We start from the raw sequence: 15,411 nt of genomic DNA, 5'->3' as shown, positions 1-15,411 counted from the left end.
TGTAGACCTTAGTACATTTGAAGACTTCTGTCTGTCTCTCTCTCTCCATTCTAAAATCCAGTCCTTTCAATCTTTCTTCATTGCTGAGAGGTCTAAAAAACATGACCCTTCAAGTTGCCTTTCTTCTATCTTTATTCACTTGGTCCACACCATTTTTAAAATGTTGTGCTCAAAGTTAAATATAGACACCCAGCTGAGGCTTTATCAATGTCAAGTAACGTAGTAACATTACATTCATCAGTAATGTTCTGACAACAGAAGATTATAAAAAAAAAAAAAAAAAAAGATCTTGAAGCATCTAAAGACATTGTTATACTGTTTAATTTATTTTTTAAAATGAATGTACAAGTTGGCTTTACTGCTCTATAATGAAGAAAACATTTGGGGGAAAAAAAATAAAAGCAACAGATATGAAATATAATGGCTGCTCCTTTTGCTATACAAGTAGATATAAATCTTAGTAGAGTTTGTGGCAGTTTTTGAATAGACTGCCCAATGAGGAACCACATTTGTTAAATTCATATGAACTCTACAAAGCTCAAACCCACACCTCCTTCTTCCCAGGACACTGTCCAAGTTCCCAGGCTGCTGAATCCTGCCAAAACTGAGCCATGGTGCAGCTGAGGACGTGAGGTGACTTTTAGACCAATACATTAAATGTTCTTGTGCCTTTCTCTGGAACTCTCTGACATGAGGCTGTTCATGTCCTAACTACTAAATAACCTACCTAACTGAGACAGCTGTGGCCAAATTGCCTTTTGGCAATAGTCTCTGACCCATGCTATCTCCCCAAACACATCCAAAACTTGTTTGGAAGAGTGGCAGCTGCCCCAGGTCAAAACTGCACGCAGACCTGTTCTAACAATTTCCCAGTACAGCCAGATGTGTTTCAATACCTGGAAATGTTCCTAACGGTATTTGAGTAAATAAATAAGAGACAGATTTTGGAACATAGCAGTTCAGTTGTTATTCTGGGAGAAGAACCACATTTTCCAGATTGTTAACACACTTCATATTCTTATTGAAATAAAATACAAACACTGAAGGAATCCAGGGAACAGACCCCAAACCTGCTCAGTTTCCATATGACTTTTGCATGAGATAAATAATTGGCAAACAAATCAGAAAGGTGTTATTCCTATTGAGAGAGAAAATGAAACATGAATACATTTTTTAGTAAACTAAGGTCAGATAGAAGTACTTCCAATGACATAGGAAGAGAAAAAATATTATTTAGAGATCGCAATTTTTTGTTTGTTTGTTTTCTACTGCTTAATAAGGAGAAAGCTTTTTCTTGATTTGCAGTATGGTCCAATAAGTGTTTTGCCGTTGCTGTCTTCTTTGACAGTTAGACAGCCAGAAGATGTGAACTTGGAAAGCAGGCTGTTTATTAACAAAAATTTTTCTTTGATCAGGACACATAGTCCAGGTCAAGGAAGCGAAGAAATACACTCACGTTGTTCTAGTAGCCTTCCTCTTTGACTGGATAGGAACTGTCTCCCTGTATATAACCCCAGTCACTAACCATACATCTGGGAATTATTTTCATTTTATACCCCTGAGCAGTTCTGTTTGTCCTTTAATTGCTGTAAAGTGTATTACTTACCTTAGTATCCTCCTCTGAAATTTCCATAGCACACCATAAATTATTTCTGCATGATGGGACAGAGCTAAATTATTAAATATATACATATGTATATGAAGAGCTAGATAAGAAGCTTTATGAACTCAGCTGAAGAATAAAACATATAGAAAGTATCTTTTGTTCAGCCTTTTTACAACCTTGGGCGTGGCCCTGGCCCATGACCAAATGCAGCAATAAGGAGCTGGGCTAAGCCACAGCTGCTTCTGGGAGTACATCAGACAGTAGCATTATGTATGACTTTCTTCACTTACACCCTGGTTTCAGCTGAGATAGAGTTAATTTTCTTCATAGAGGCTGGTATGGTGCTGTGCTTTGAATTTAGGAGAAAAATAGCACTGATAACATACTGATGTTTTAGTTATTGCTGAGTGCTGCTTACACAGAGCCAAGGACTTTTCAGCTTCTCATGCTGCCCTGCCAGAAAGGAGGCTGAAGGTGCATGAGGATCTGTGAGGGGACAGAACTAGGACAGCTGACCCTGACTGACTGGAGGGATGTCCCATACCATATGGCATTGTGCTCAGCAATAAAACTGAGGGTGGGTGGGGGAATTGAATAGGGAGACTGATGCTGCTCAGGGACTGTCCGGGCATCAGTTGGTGGGTGGTGAGCAATTGAATTGTGCATCATCTGTTTTATATATTTTTATTCTTATTCTCCCTTCTTTTTTTTTTTTTTTTTTTTTAATTTTTTTTCCTTTTAAACTGTCTTTATCTCAATACATGACTCTTACCTTTTTTTTTACAATTCTCTCCCCCATCCCAGCTGAGATGGGAATGAGTGAATGGCTGTGTGGTGCTTAGCTGCCTATTGGGTTAAACCACTTTAATTCCCTTTAAACACTACTGTCTTATTTTTATTAAGTAGCTATAATGCTGGAGAAGTACTAAGAGCCTGAGCTTTTCCAGGCATTTTGTGAACACCAGGCGAAAGCCTGTGACCAAATTATTTGCAGCCTCAGGTATGTATGCTATCCTTGAAATCCTCTGTATCAAAGGTACAAGATGGCATGAAGTGATACAGGAAAATAATAATAATAATAATAATAATAATAATAATAATAATAATAATGCCACAACATGACAATCTGTAAGAGGGGCAATCTGGACTAACTTCCACCATGGCCTTGAAGAAAAAACATGAGGTCTGAGACACATCTGCCTCCAGCTTACTATTGAATACTTGTGAGAACAAGTGGGCTTATCCCTTGGCCTAAGATAAACCCAATATAACCCTTGACTTTCTGCTATAATCTTCATAGCCAAAAGTTCTTAGCTGATCCCAAGGGTCACTTGGTCACTTTGGCTGAACAGGAGGAAGAGAAAGAGGATGGGAAGGAGGAAGAGCCAGGCCGAGTATCCTGAAGCTTTGTTTGATCAAAGAAATATGGTTCAGTTTCTGCAGAACTGTTTTCCTCAATCAACTGCAAATGCATCAGACTTCCTCCAGACTTCTGTAATGTCATTTTATCACTTATGTCCCCACAAAACAGTCTTATTCAGAAGATAAATTATGCAAATAAAATCATTTCTAATCATCACTGTCTTCAAAGGGGACAACAAAGAGTTGCACTCAAGAAAATCTATTGATAAGGGTAATTATGCTATTAGGCTTTCTCAGTCATCTCTTCATACATACAGTAATTACTTTCAACGGAGAATCTTTCATCAGCATGGCATAAAAATCTGGATGAAGATGTAGACAGGTAAAGAAAAGATTGTGAAGTATTATGTACATTAATTACACCTCATAATACCTCTGACAACTCAGAAAGAGATTATTAAGTTTAGACATTGATGCCTCTAAATCAGACTGCTTATTTAGCTATTTAAATGCAGTTTTGAGGATCTATGTATGAAATGCAGTTTTGAGGATCTACTGTAGCAAAACCAGCTTGCTTAGCATCAGACAGCAAATTGATGATAGTGCCAAAAATAAAACATATGCCTTTTGAGCCTTCCCCTCTAGCATTCTGAGCATTGCCTTTAGTCACAGATTCTCACATAGCTTTTGGATCTACAGACCAACATTTTACACAGCAATCAAATAGATTACTATTTCATTGTGCCTGGCGAGCTTTTGACTAAATCTAGATTTGTGGTCCAAATTTTAAATGGATTCCAAATACCAGAACTGGTCTAAAGCATTTGCTCTCTGCTAAAGCTTTTGTGAAGCCAATGAAAGGCTGTTCTATTCTCTGGAACAAGTATCTCCCAGGGACATATAATATTGAAAAGCAAAGACCTAAAGGTCATAGTAAAATGCGTTATGCATATTGTTCTTTGGAAAGAACATTATCCAAAATTCAGCAGCAAACAATAATTTCAGAACAGTCTTATACTCCTAAAGCGAGTTAAAATCCTGAAGAACGTTTAGAGACTTTTTAATCTGGATCTGCAAAAGCACAGTGATTTCTTATTTTCTTCAAAAAGATTCTGCAGTCACCACTGCAGAGACTGTATAATGAAAGTGCCTCCATATGCTTTGCTTGTTTAAAGTCAAACATCAAGCTAGACTTTACCTTAAGGACTCACCCTTCTCTCTTTTACTTGGGCAGTCAAGTGAAGCTTTGTGTAATAACACCACTGAACAGCTAGTGAAAGTCAAAAGTCCTGTCAGGATCAGGAGCCACAATACTAATTCAGAAATGAGGGAAAGGAACCGATATTTTCAGTAAATGATAGTTGCGGTATTGAACACACTAATATTTAAGTGGGATTCCTACTCTCAGTATATGTTATCAAGAATCTAGGGAACAGATCATATCAAAGAATTGATGCTAGAAAATCAACATAAGTTCTAGTAGGCAGTGATATTTTCTTTTATGTGACAATGTAGAATAGTCAATACCACAATCCTACACAAATATGTAGGTCAATTAATAGTAAGTTCTGCCATAGTTAGATTGCTGTAAGACTAGATGCATTAAAGAATTAATTTAGTAACCTATATAAGAAAACATATGAAAGAAGGATGAAATCAAAAGGGTTTCATTCTCAAAAGAAGACCTCCAAGAGAAGATACATCCACAGATCTTTCCCTTCACATACAATCTTGCATGATTTGGCACCATGCTGAGATAAAACTTACACAAATCTCCTCGTGTACATATATATATATACATACATATATGTATGTATATATATAATAAAATATAGAGGTTTCCTTTTATTGTTGCTGTTTGAAGCAATTTGTTAAACTGAAAGTAATCCATGTTCACTGCTTCAATCTTGAAAATAGACACTGTTTTAGCATCAGAGTCACCAGAGTGAGTCCAGAGGAGGGTTACAAAGATGATCAGAGGACTGGAGAACCCCTCCTATGAATAAATACTGAGAGAGCTCAGAATGTTCATCCTGGATAAGAGAAGGCTCCAGGGAGACGTCATTACAGCCTTTCAGTACTTAAAGGGGTCTTATAAAAAGGATGGAGAAGTACTCTTTACTTGGGTATATAATTGTAGGACAAGGGGGAATGGTCTTAAACTAAAAGAGGATAAATTTAGATTAGACATTAGGAGCAAATTCTTCACTGTAAGGGTAGTGAGGCACTGGAACAGGTTGCCCAGAGAAGCTGTGGATGGCCCACCCCTGGAGGTGTTCAAGGCCAGGCTGGATGGGGCCAACCTGATCTAGTGAGTGGCATCCCTGCCTATGGCAGGAGGGTTGGAACTGGATGATCTTTAAGGTCTCTTCCAATCCAAGCCATTCTATGATTCTATGATCAGTATCAGTGAGCTGGACCTAAAAATAAAAACAGCAAATGTGTTGCTATCACCTTTTGAAACTAGTTGAGTACTAAATAAAAAGTTTGAACAGCATATTTATAGTGAAAACAATGAAGCCGGTAACAATAACTCACACCTTTCAAGGTTTTTTGTTTGTTTGTTTGTTTTAACTTTAATTACAAAACTAACTGTGCTCATTGGTTCAAATACTTTGCAATCAAGCTTTTGGTATTTCACCATTTTATCTTTCTAACTCTCCACAAATGTATATCTTCTAGTAACGATGTCAGACTGCAATTCAGAAAGCTGATGAGTGGACTATTTTTCTCCTCCCCATTCCACTTAGCTTCATTGATTTTGAAATCTGCCTCTTTGCAGCTGACTCAGGCTTTATTATTAACAATAGCCAGACACATTTTGATGTTACTTGATGCTTGAGAGTTTTGGATAAATTGGAAAAAGATTGCTGTAATACAAGAAGGCAAAAGGATCCGCTTTGTCTCTGTAACCCCGGAATATGAAAAGTTTATTGCCAAGTTTAATTTATCTTCACTGGAAAATGCATGAACTCTAAGAGATAAATTCATCTGAAACATGCAGAAAAGAGTACAGCTCATAAAAGCTGTGTACGTTTATGCTTTCAGTCAGTTCTCATAAATCAAAATCCCAAATTGTAATTTATAAATATCCCATTGTATTATGGAAGCTGTAGATAGTATGTCTATTCCCCCTGAAATTACATACCCTACACTTTTTTCTTTTCAAAAAAGATGTCATTACCCACACAGGAAGTTAACCAGGGCACTGAGAGACATGTATAAATTAACAAGGAGCTCCTGACAAAACTAAAATATGAAAGACAGCAAGTATAGTCTACATCATATGACCCATGAGGAATATAGACACAATTCCTGAGCACCCTGGGATAGGGTTAGGCAAGCCATAGCCCACCTGGAGTTGAATCTGGCAAGGAACATCAAGGGCTTCTACAGACATATCATCAGCATGAACCCATTGCTGGAAGGAACAATGGTGATGAAAAATGCTGTAATGGCCAAAGTCTTCACTATCTTTTTCACCTCTATCTTTACTGGTAAAATCCAACTTCATGAATCCTGGGCCCCACAGACCTGTGGGAAAGTCTGGAGCTGTACCCCAGGGAGATGTACCCTGGGTAGATAAGGGTCATGTAAGAAACATTTAAACAGTCTGTACATATACAAGACCATGGGGCCTGACAAGCTGCACAAACAAAAGTTGAGGGCTGATGTCATTGCAATACCACTCTCAATTATCTGTGAAAGTTCACAGTGATTGGGAAATGTTTCTAAGGACTAGAAGAAAGCAAAAGTCACTCCCATCTGCAAGGAGGGCAAGAAGAATTTGAGGAACTACAGGCTGACCAGACTCACCTCTATCCCTAAGCAAGTCCTCCTGAAAATGTCTTTCAAATATACGAAGGATAAGAGTGTGCTTGGGAGTGGTCAGCACAGACTTATGAAGGGGAAAATTATGCTTAACCAACCTGATAGACTTCTACAACCAGACAATGAGCTTGGTGGATGAGGGGAGAGTAGAGGATCTTGCTTATTCAAGTTTAACAAGGCACACTCTTTCCTACATTGTCAAGACAAACTGAAGTACAAACTAGAGAAGTAGACAGGGAGGTGGACTAAAAACTGGATGAAATGCAGGCTTGGGGGTTTGTGATCAGTAACATGAAATCCAGCTGGATGCCAGTCATTACTGATGTACCTCTAGGGTTGGTAATGGAACCGATACTTTTGGCTTGTTGAACAAGTTCTACACCTGGAGAGGAGTTTCCCCAGGCATATGCTGGAGGCTAAGAGGCTGGAAAGCAAAGGACCTGGGAATACTGGTGAACACCAGGTGGAACACGAGCCAGCAGTGCTTTTGTGGAAAAAAAAAAAAAAAAAAAAAAAACACCTAATAGTATCTTGGACTGCATTAGGAAGATTGTTGCCAGAAGGTCAAGGAAGGTGAGCTTTTAATTCAGCTTAGCACTAGTGAGATGCATCTGGATCCAGTGCTGAGCTTCCAAGTACAAGGCATGGGCATACTGGAGTGGGCCCAGAAAAGGGCCACAAAGATGGTTAAGGGCATGGAACATCTGACACACAAAAAGCAGTTAGAGCTGGAATTGTCCAACATGAAGAGAAGGCTCAGGGGTACCTTTTCCAATGTGTCTAGATACCTGATGTGGGGTTAAAGAAAATGGAGCCAGAGTCTTCTCAGCAATATCTAGTGACAGGACAAGAGCCAACTGGCACAAATGGAAAGACAGAAAATTCCACTTAAAACATAGGGACCAAGGCAGGGAGAAACTCTTATTGTGAGGGTGGTCAGACACTGGAACAGATTGCCCAGAAAGCTTGTGGAGTATCCATTTTTGTGGATATCTGAAATGGTACTGGATGAGGTCCTGAGCAACCTGCTCTAGAGGGATGGACTAGATTTTCTCCAAGTCTGAACCATTCTGTGAGTCTGCAGTTACATACATATGTTTTCGCAGGTGCATGTTGCTATTCAGCAACACTAAAGGAATATAGGTTAATAGAGCTCTACCAAAGGTACCTGAAAGGTATATTCAGTTCTCAGAAGGGAAAGATCTCAATTACAACTGAGTCTATATAACAGACCCAAGTAGAGTAGTTTTTATTCTTGCAACTTTTCTCCCAAAATGATTAGCTTCTCTGACAGAAAGATTAAACGCAGACTTGGTCAGAAATATAGTTTCAACATGAAGGAGGGACAATTCTTTTAAACAACTCTGCTGGAATTTTCCATTTACAAGAGCTCTTCACTAATTTTTACACTTGCAAACAATTTTTAGTTAAGTTCCGTTTCCATGAGTAGAAACAGTTGTTCAGTTATTTCTTTTACAAAAGGGGGGGAGAGAGAAAAACCTGAATAATATTTATTATTTGGGTGACAGTCTTCTTCCCTGAGGAAGGAAAAACAAACAAACAAAAAGATCCACACAAGTATTGCGTAAGGGCACAGAGCTGAGTCGCACTTGACAGTATGGAAAAACCCTGGCAGCCATTTCAGGAGCTGATACCTTCCCATACTCAATCTCTTCCTTTTTGCTTCTGGTCTGTGGCCACAGAGTCTGTCTCTAGAGAAGACAAGCTATTTTCTTTTGTCTCTCTCTCTCTCTCTCTCGTTTTTCTTTTTTTTTTTTTTTCTGTTTTTCTTTTTTTATTTTTATTTTTTTTAATTAAATTCCTAATTAAGTCATTGCAAAAAAAGAGATTTGAGATATCAACAGTAAAACCATCACCACCTCTGACAAAATGGGATGAGATTAAGAGATGCAAAAAGCCCTCTGATGCTCCTAAAGCCTGGATTGTATCTTTTCCCTCATAAAGAGGAATAAGTTGTTGATCAGTAAGTATTCCCTATCTCCATTGGAAAACAAGAATTTGATGGCCCACCAAACATAATGTTGTCAACTATTACTGCCTTGTTTAATGACTGTGGGCTCAATCCAACAAATTGGATAAATATAGATTTAATGAACACCTATCTAAGTGTTAAATTGAGAGGGAATGGATTTAAACACACTCCACAGAACAAGGTGCTAAATGGATCTTCCAGTGTAAGAACAGTTTTGCAGGGAAATGTGTTCCCAGGCAATGCAGCCAAGTAAAGTGTGCCTATTTTACTTAATCCCCTTATTAAAACCAATGGTTCATGCTGTTCCAGTAAGAGAATTATAACAGCAAGCTTACGTAAGGTGTTATCCTGGAGGATATGAATCTTTGTATATCAAGGGAAATCAAAACCTATTTCTCCAAGTGCACAAATGCTAATTGAAATCTTACAAAGACCTATTCAAAAATTAACCTTTATGAGTACTACCAATACATTGTAGAGCAATATATTAGAGGAATCACCCAGCTGAACCTTACCTTGAAGATATTTAGGCACAAGCAAGTTCATTTGATTAATTCCTTTGAATTCGAGAGATTAGTCCCAATAGAAAACTTATCCAGTATACTTAAGCACCAAGCTCTCCAAAGGTTAAATTCTCAAATACCTTGAAGAAGATTGGGCATAAATGTCGGAAAAATTGGATCAATTTAATAGAAACTGTAAGGAAAGCGGGAATAAAGCCAATACCCACAGTAATAGAAAGGAAACAACAGTTTTAAAGGATTTAGAGAATATTTTGTGTTCTAGCATTTAAAAAAAAAAAAAATATATATATATATATATGTAGGTGTGGCAAGAAATAGGGAGTTTGCACAATAATTACTCTGTCAGGTAGTTCCTACAGTCACCAACAGAGACTCCCACTGTTCTTATCAAATCAACTTATGGTGTAAACAGAATATCTAATAAAAAATTAATGGATGGATTGACTTCTGCTTTAAAGCTTTCCCAGAGAGGTTTGTTTTCTGAGAATGAGAAAATTTAACCCTGAATAGTCACATTTGGAAAATAATGGTCAGGATCATTGTATGCTCAGTTGCTATACAAGTGCAACAGATTTCCCTCTCTTTTCTACTGTCCCCCATCCCAGACAATTCTCCCAGCCTACCAGTACTGATACATACCCAGATTTTGGAAGGAATATCTGCAAATGTACAGTCTGTTACTGCAACTATAAACAAAATATCCAATCACTTCATCAAGTCAGGTATCACAGAGGTAGATGTTGCAGACAAAAATAAAGCAATAGCACATCAGAGAAAATGAAAAACAGCATCCAGCATCCAAGAGGGAAGAAGAGCCCAGGCCACATTATGCAAAGACCCAGACATAAAGCCACCCAATCATCTTTTTGCTTTAGTCATTTTCAGAGCTACCATTCTGTGGGCATCGTGCTTATCCCCACATAGGCTGCAGTGTGATTGTTTCCTTTGAGTTTGGTCAATGTTCAAAGCAAGACCAGGCCAAAGTCTGGATGAGTCTGGCAAAAGCATAATTTAGATGGATGAAAAGCTCTTTTTCACAGAGAGAGGAAAAAAGAAAAAAAAAAAAAAAAAAAAAAAGTGGCAGAAAGAAAGAAATAAAAACAAACAAACAAACAAAAACGCAGGATTTGTAATCCAGAAAACTGGATTCCATAAACATAAAACTGAGTAACTGGAAGTTTCTTCAAATCTAATCATTAAAGACAAATTTTTTAAAGGTCAAGTTGCAACAGCTGAAGTGAGAACAGTTCACAGATTCCTGTGCACCACAGTAGTTATCTTTTTAAGTATAACTCATTTTCACTAATTGGTCTGCGTTAAGGAATTTCCAAATAAAAGAGCTTGATTCTGCTTAGGAGACAACACACCAGTGGCAAGGATGGGAATCCTATTCTAAGAAAGAAGGTCATTATTGAATGACTGCAGTTCTGCCACTTAAAGCTTCCTTTTTTCTTTTTCTTCTCTGAAATAATGACTTGAAACAGTCCCATTCTGCTTTCTGAATTTATGAAATTGTATATATCACTGGCGACTTCGCTTGTTGAATATCTTGATTTATGAAATTATTGCTTTCATAATTTGAAGGCAATTTCTCATGACTTGCAGATACATGCACTCATCTGACTGAAAAATGAAAATATGCATAATTTATAGTTATCTCAGAATGTCAAAGGCTGGGCAAAGCAAGAGAAAACAGCAGTATCTTTGTGCTAAGCAACAGATGATAGGGATAAAACTAGAGGTTGGGAAGAGGGAAGGCTTCTCTAACAATAAAATTTAGTAGAGAAGGAATCCAGTTCCAATGCTTGTCCATCCAAAAAAACAGGCTTAAGTTCAGAAACTGCCCAGGATCTGGTGGAAACAGGTCTGCATGTGCCTGACTGACACATGCCAGCAAGATCTGGTGGGTAAACTTTCCTGTGGTCATCATCCTGATCCTGAACAGCCTTTGAGCATTCAGTCCTTCCTGGACCACACAAATGTGTCTATGCATTCTCCCTGCTATCAACTGCCACCTATACCCCACCCCCTTCTCATAACATTCCCTGCCATCATACATACAATATGTCAGCTTTGTTCCTTGTTGCTGCAATGAATTATGTGATTCCTTCCTCAAGTACCTGGCATGGATGTTGCAAAAACAAATTCTTCTCAGTAACAGATCCAAAAATTTCTATTCTTCATTTACTTGTGTAATGGTTTTGTCTGGGGTAGAGTTAATTTTCTTCACAGAGGTTTGTATGATGCTGTGTTTTGCATTTTTAATAAAAATAATGCTGATAACACGTTGATGCTTTCCTTGTTGCAGAGCAGTGCTTACACAGACCCAAGGACTTTTCAGGTCCTCATGATGCCCTGCCAGCAAGGAGGCTTGGGATGTACCAGGAGCTGGGAGGGGACAGAACTAGGACAGGTGACCCAAAGTGACCAAAGGGATATCCAATACCACATGGCATCATGGTCAGCAATAAAATCTGTGAAAAATAAGGAGAAAGGAGGGGACATTCAGAGTGATGTCATTTGTCTTCCCAAGAAAACATTTTACATGATGAGCCTTGCTTTACTGGAAATGGCTGAACACCTACCTGATGATGGAAAGTAGCAAATGAATTCCTTGCTTTGTTTTGCTCGTGTGCATGGCTTTTGTTTTACCTAGTAAACTGCCTTTATCTGAACCCATGTGTTCTCACACTTTACCTTTCTAATTCTCTTCCTATCCCCCCTGGGGAGAATGAGTAAGCAGCTGGGTGCTGCTCAAGTGCCTGCTGGGGTTAAACCAGCATAAACATAAACATGGGATGTGATGACTCTAACTCATGCTCCCATAAAGCATCATCTTTTTCTTCCTGCTTTATAAATGAAATTGAAATTTGGAAAAGAAAAAAGAAAAAAAAAAGTAAGAAATCACATAGAATATGCAACTCAAACACAGTATTTCCCTTCCAGGCTTTCTTTGAGCTAATTTTAGAACCATCAACAAATTTCTACTAGCTCAGAACAATCAGGGAAAAAAAGTCTCCATCTGCTTCCTGACTTTCTAGTCTTCCTTTTTCTGCCAAGGAAACAAAGTGTTATTGATGGAAAGAACCTGCATTGCCCCTATAGAGAAGAGAGGCAGGGCATGCATGTTTATAAGCATTTGGGATATTCAGCTGTCATATGGCCTGAAGCAACTTATTTTGCTTTCCTGTCCCATCCCATCCCATCCAGTTTCTTTCTGCAACTCATTCCTCAAGTCAAAGCTCTGCTCTCTTCTGTATTAAGGAACCCACCTCAGGCATCAAAATGAAGCCTTCTTTAAAATATTGCACAACCCCCCCTTCATTTCTGTCTCACCCTCCCTCAAGTCTAAGTTCTGTCAGACTATTGCTTTCCAAGCCACCCTCCAGCCCACATCAGTGGTGCTTTCCTCCACATCTCTTTGTCTCCATTGTCAGAAGAACTTTCATATTCTGATATTGAGCAGCAATGAGATTAACGCCAGTGAGGCTGGGCCTATGTTCATTTATCACCAGGCCTGAGTCCAGAAGAAGAGCATATGTGCTTGTGGAGGACTCGAAGCACATGCATCCAGTTAACCTCCATGGGATTTCCCACCAGCTGTACTTGAGCAACACACAGAAATGCCAACTAGACCCAGAGCAAACGCATGCAACCCTGACATGGCTGAAGTCCTCCTTCCACCAGTGGCTGAGGACAGCCAGGCTGTGTGTGTAGTACGGGTTGGCAGAGTTTGGACTGGAGTAGAACACAACTGTGCACTTGCTTTGTTCTGCTGCAGTAACACCAGGAATGAAAGCAGTAAGTAGACAGGAGGGATGCTAAGATCGCTGTGCACAACCATTTGACTTGTGGATTGGCAAGTTTTCCTGTTATTTTCCCCCACACAGATGTATGAAAGGTGTGTTCCTGAAAGAAACATCCTTACAGTGCAGCCATACACACTTTCAAGTTGCAGGAAGAAAAAAAGAAAAATTCCTATAAAAACAATTATAATAAACAGGGCCTAGGCACAACCACACATGGCAACACCAACATTATTTCTGGTTAACACAGTTTTAAAACCAGAGGTATTCTAGCTTGGGAGGCACTGTCAAAACTCTCCTAGCTTACCAAATCACTAAAGGTCATGGGTGGTTTTCACAGTGATTATTGTCTGGTATATTTATCAAGTATATTAATAAATCTCTAAAAGAGCTACTTCACTGATACTACATGTATATAGAAAGACATCTGTAGAAAACTGGAATTTCTTAGTATTCACATTAGATTTTGGAATTTAGTAGACATTTAATTTTTTACTACACAGCCATCCTGTGTTCTGATATTAGTGCTCACATATATAAAGTAATAACAACCCTTTTTCTGTTGTCAGTGTACTTCCTCCAATCTCTGATAAAAGATCACAGCACCCGCTCCACAATACCCTAGATTTGTCATCCAGAAATCTGGTCATCTTATTCTCAGAGCAAGGGAATAGTTTATTGTCCTGCTTTAGGGGATTGTGATTCTATTTTTAATTAAAATAGATTTATAACCTCCTGTTATCACCAGGTTCAGACTGCATTTTCTCAAAAGGGATTCAGGCCACAAAGCAATGTGGAAACAAGCAATGAATCCTATTAGACCTGAAATAGGGTGTTTTGGTTGTATTCACAAGCCAGCCTGGTTCTGAGGTTTAACTCAGCTCTTGCAAAGAACATCCAGTCCTTTCTGCATTATCAAATTTATAAGGTGCCTGCAGATTTAATACAAAACAAACACACACATTAAAAACATAAAAAAAAATAAAACATAAAAAAAAAAATTAAAAAATGAAAAAAAAAAATCATTCTCAGTCACAAAATTGTGTGTGTTTTTGTTGTTTGGGGATTTTTTTGGCTGTTTCTCCTCCACCCCCCTGCTCACCTTTTGATGAATACATCCTATGCAATTGATCTTTGAAGATGTTAAAATTTAACTTAAATCTCAAAGTTTAATTTTTTTAATCAATTAAGAATGTTCTTTGAAATTCAAATGTTTGAAATATGCCCTTAACTGCTCTCTTTGAAAAAAAAATCAAGGACTATCAGTGCTATACAGGCCTGTATCATCAAGCAAAACCCCACAGCTGCTCTATTTGAAATGTATCCAAAGAGGGCCGTGTCTTCGCAATAAAGTAATTCTGTTTTCTTGAGAGTCAGGGTGACATTTAGGTCTCAGTGAAGTAAACAAGGTCACTTATTTCTGCTCCCTTGAAATTAGGACTTCAGCCCTTCACATTATCCACTAGAATAGACCATTGAAAACTTAATTTTCCTAATTTAAAATAAAATCGCCACCCTTTCATTTCCCTTCAAACCCAATGACTCATTGCATCTTATTGCAGACCGACACAAGTGAAACAGTTATTATTTTGCCTTCCACTATCTGCTTTCTCCCCTCCAAGATCTTTGGCAAGTGCTGCCCCAGCAAGCAAATTACAGCTTGCACTTGGAGTGCTTGTGCAGTGATTCTGGAATCCTCCTCTTTTCTCACTAGATCTGCTTGTTAAAGTTGTAGCAACTGAAAATGTCTCTCTGCCTCCTTTTGTGGGCAACAATTGGAGATTAAGTGCTTTCAGAAAAGATGGATGCGTCATTTCAGGTGGAAGATTCGTGTCTTCTTGGCAGCATTTAATCTCCCTTTGATGCTAACATGGGCAGCTGGCTTTTCATTTTTTGCAAAGTTCAAGTGTTGGATAAGTATCTGAGGAATGGGGATTTCCTGCATGGGATGGAGGGAGACACTGCCTCAAGTCCACAGCCCTGTTTTCTAAGTATGGCAAATCGTGCTCCTAGAAAATCCATATAGATGCAGGGAAACACATTACGTGTTGCTGCTGATTGACAGAGAGGAAGCACAGAGTAAGTCTGTTCGACATCCTCACAGATGAAAAAAGCTTTTCAGAAGCATTTATAGAGCACACACCTCCCAAGAATGCAAGTCCACCTCTAGACCTAAAGCAAGAATACTGTATTACCTTTGGACATCATGTCTTGCCTCATTTTACAATGTGAAGTGATTTAACTCCTTGTCAGGCTACAGGGAATAAGCCAATAGCACAGATGTTGGGC

Source organism: Aythya fuligula, chromosome 4 (genome assembly GCF_009819795.1).
Source record: "Aythya fuligula isolate bAytFul2 chromosome 4, bAytFul2.pri, whole genome shotgun sequence".
Classification (NCBI taxonomy): Eukaryota; Metazoa; Chordata; class Aves; order Anseriformes; family Anatidae; genus Aythya; species Aythya fuligula.
This window is presented reverse-complemented; position numbering follows the sequence as displayed.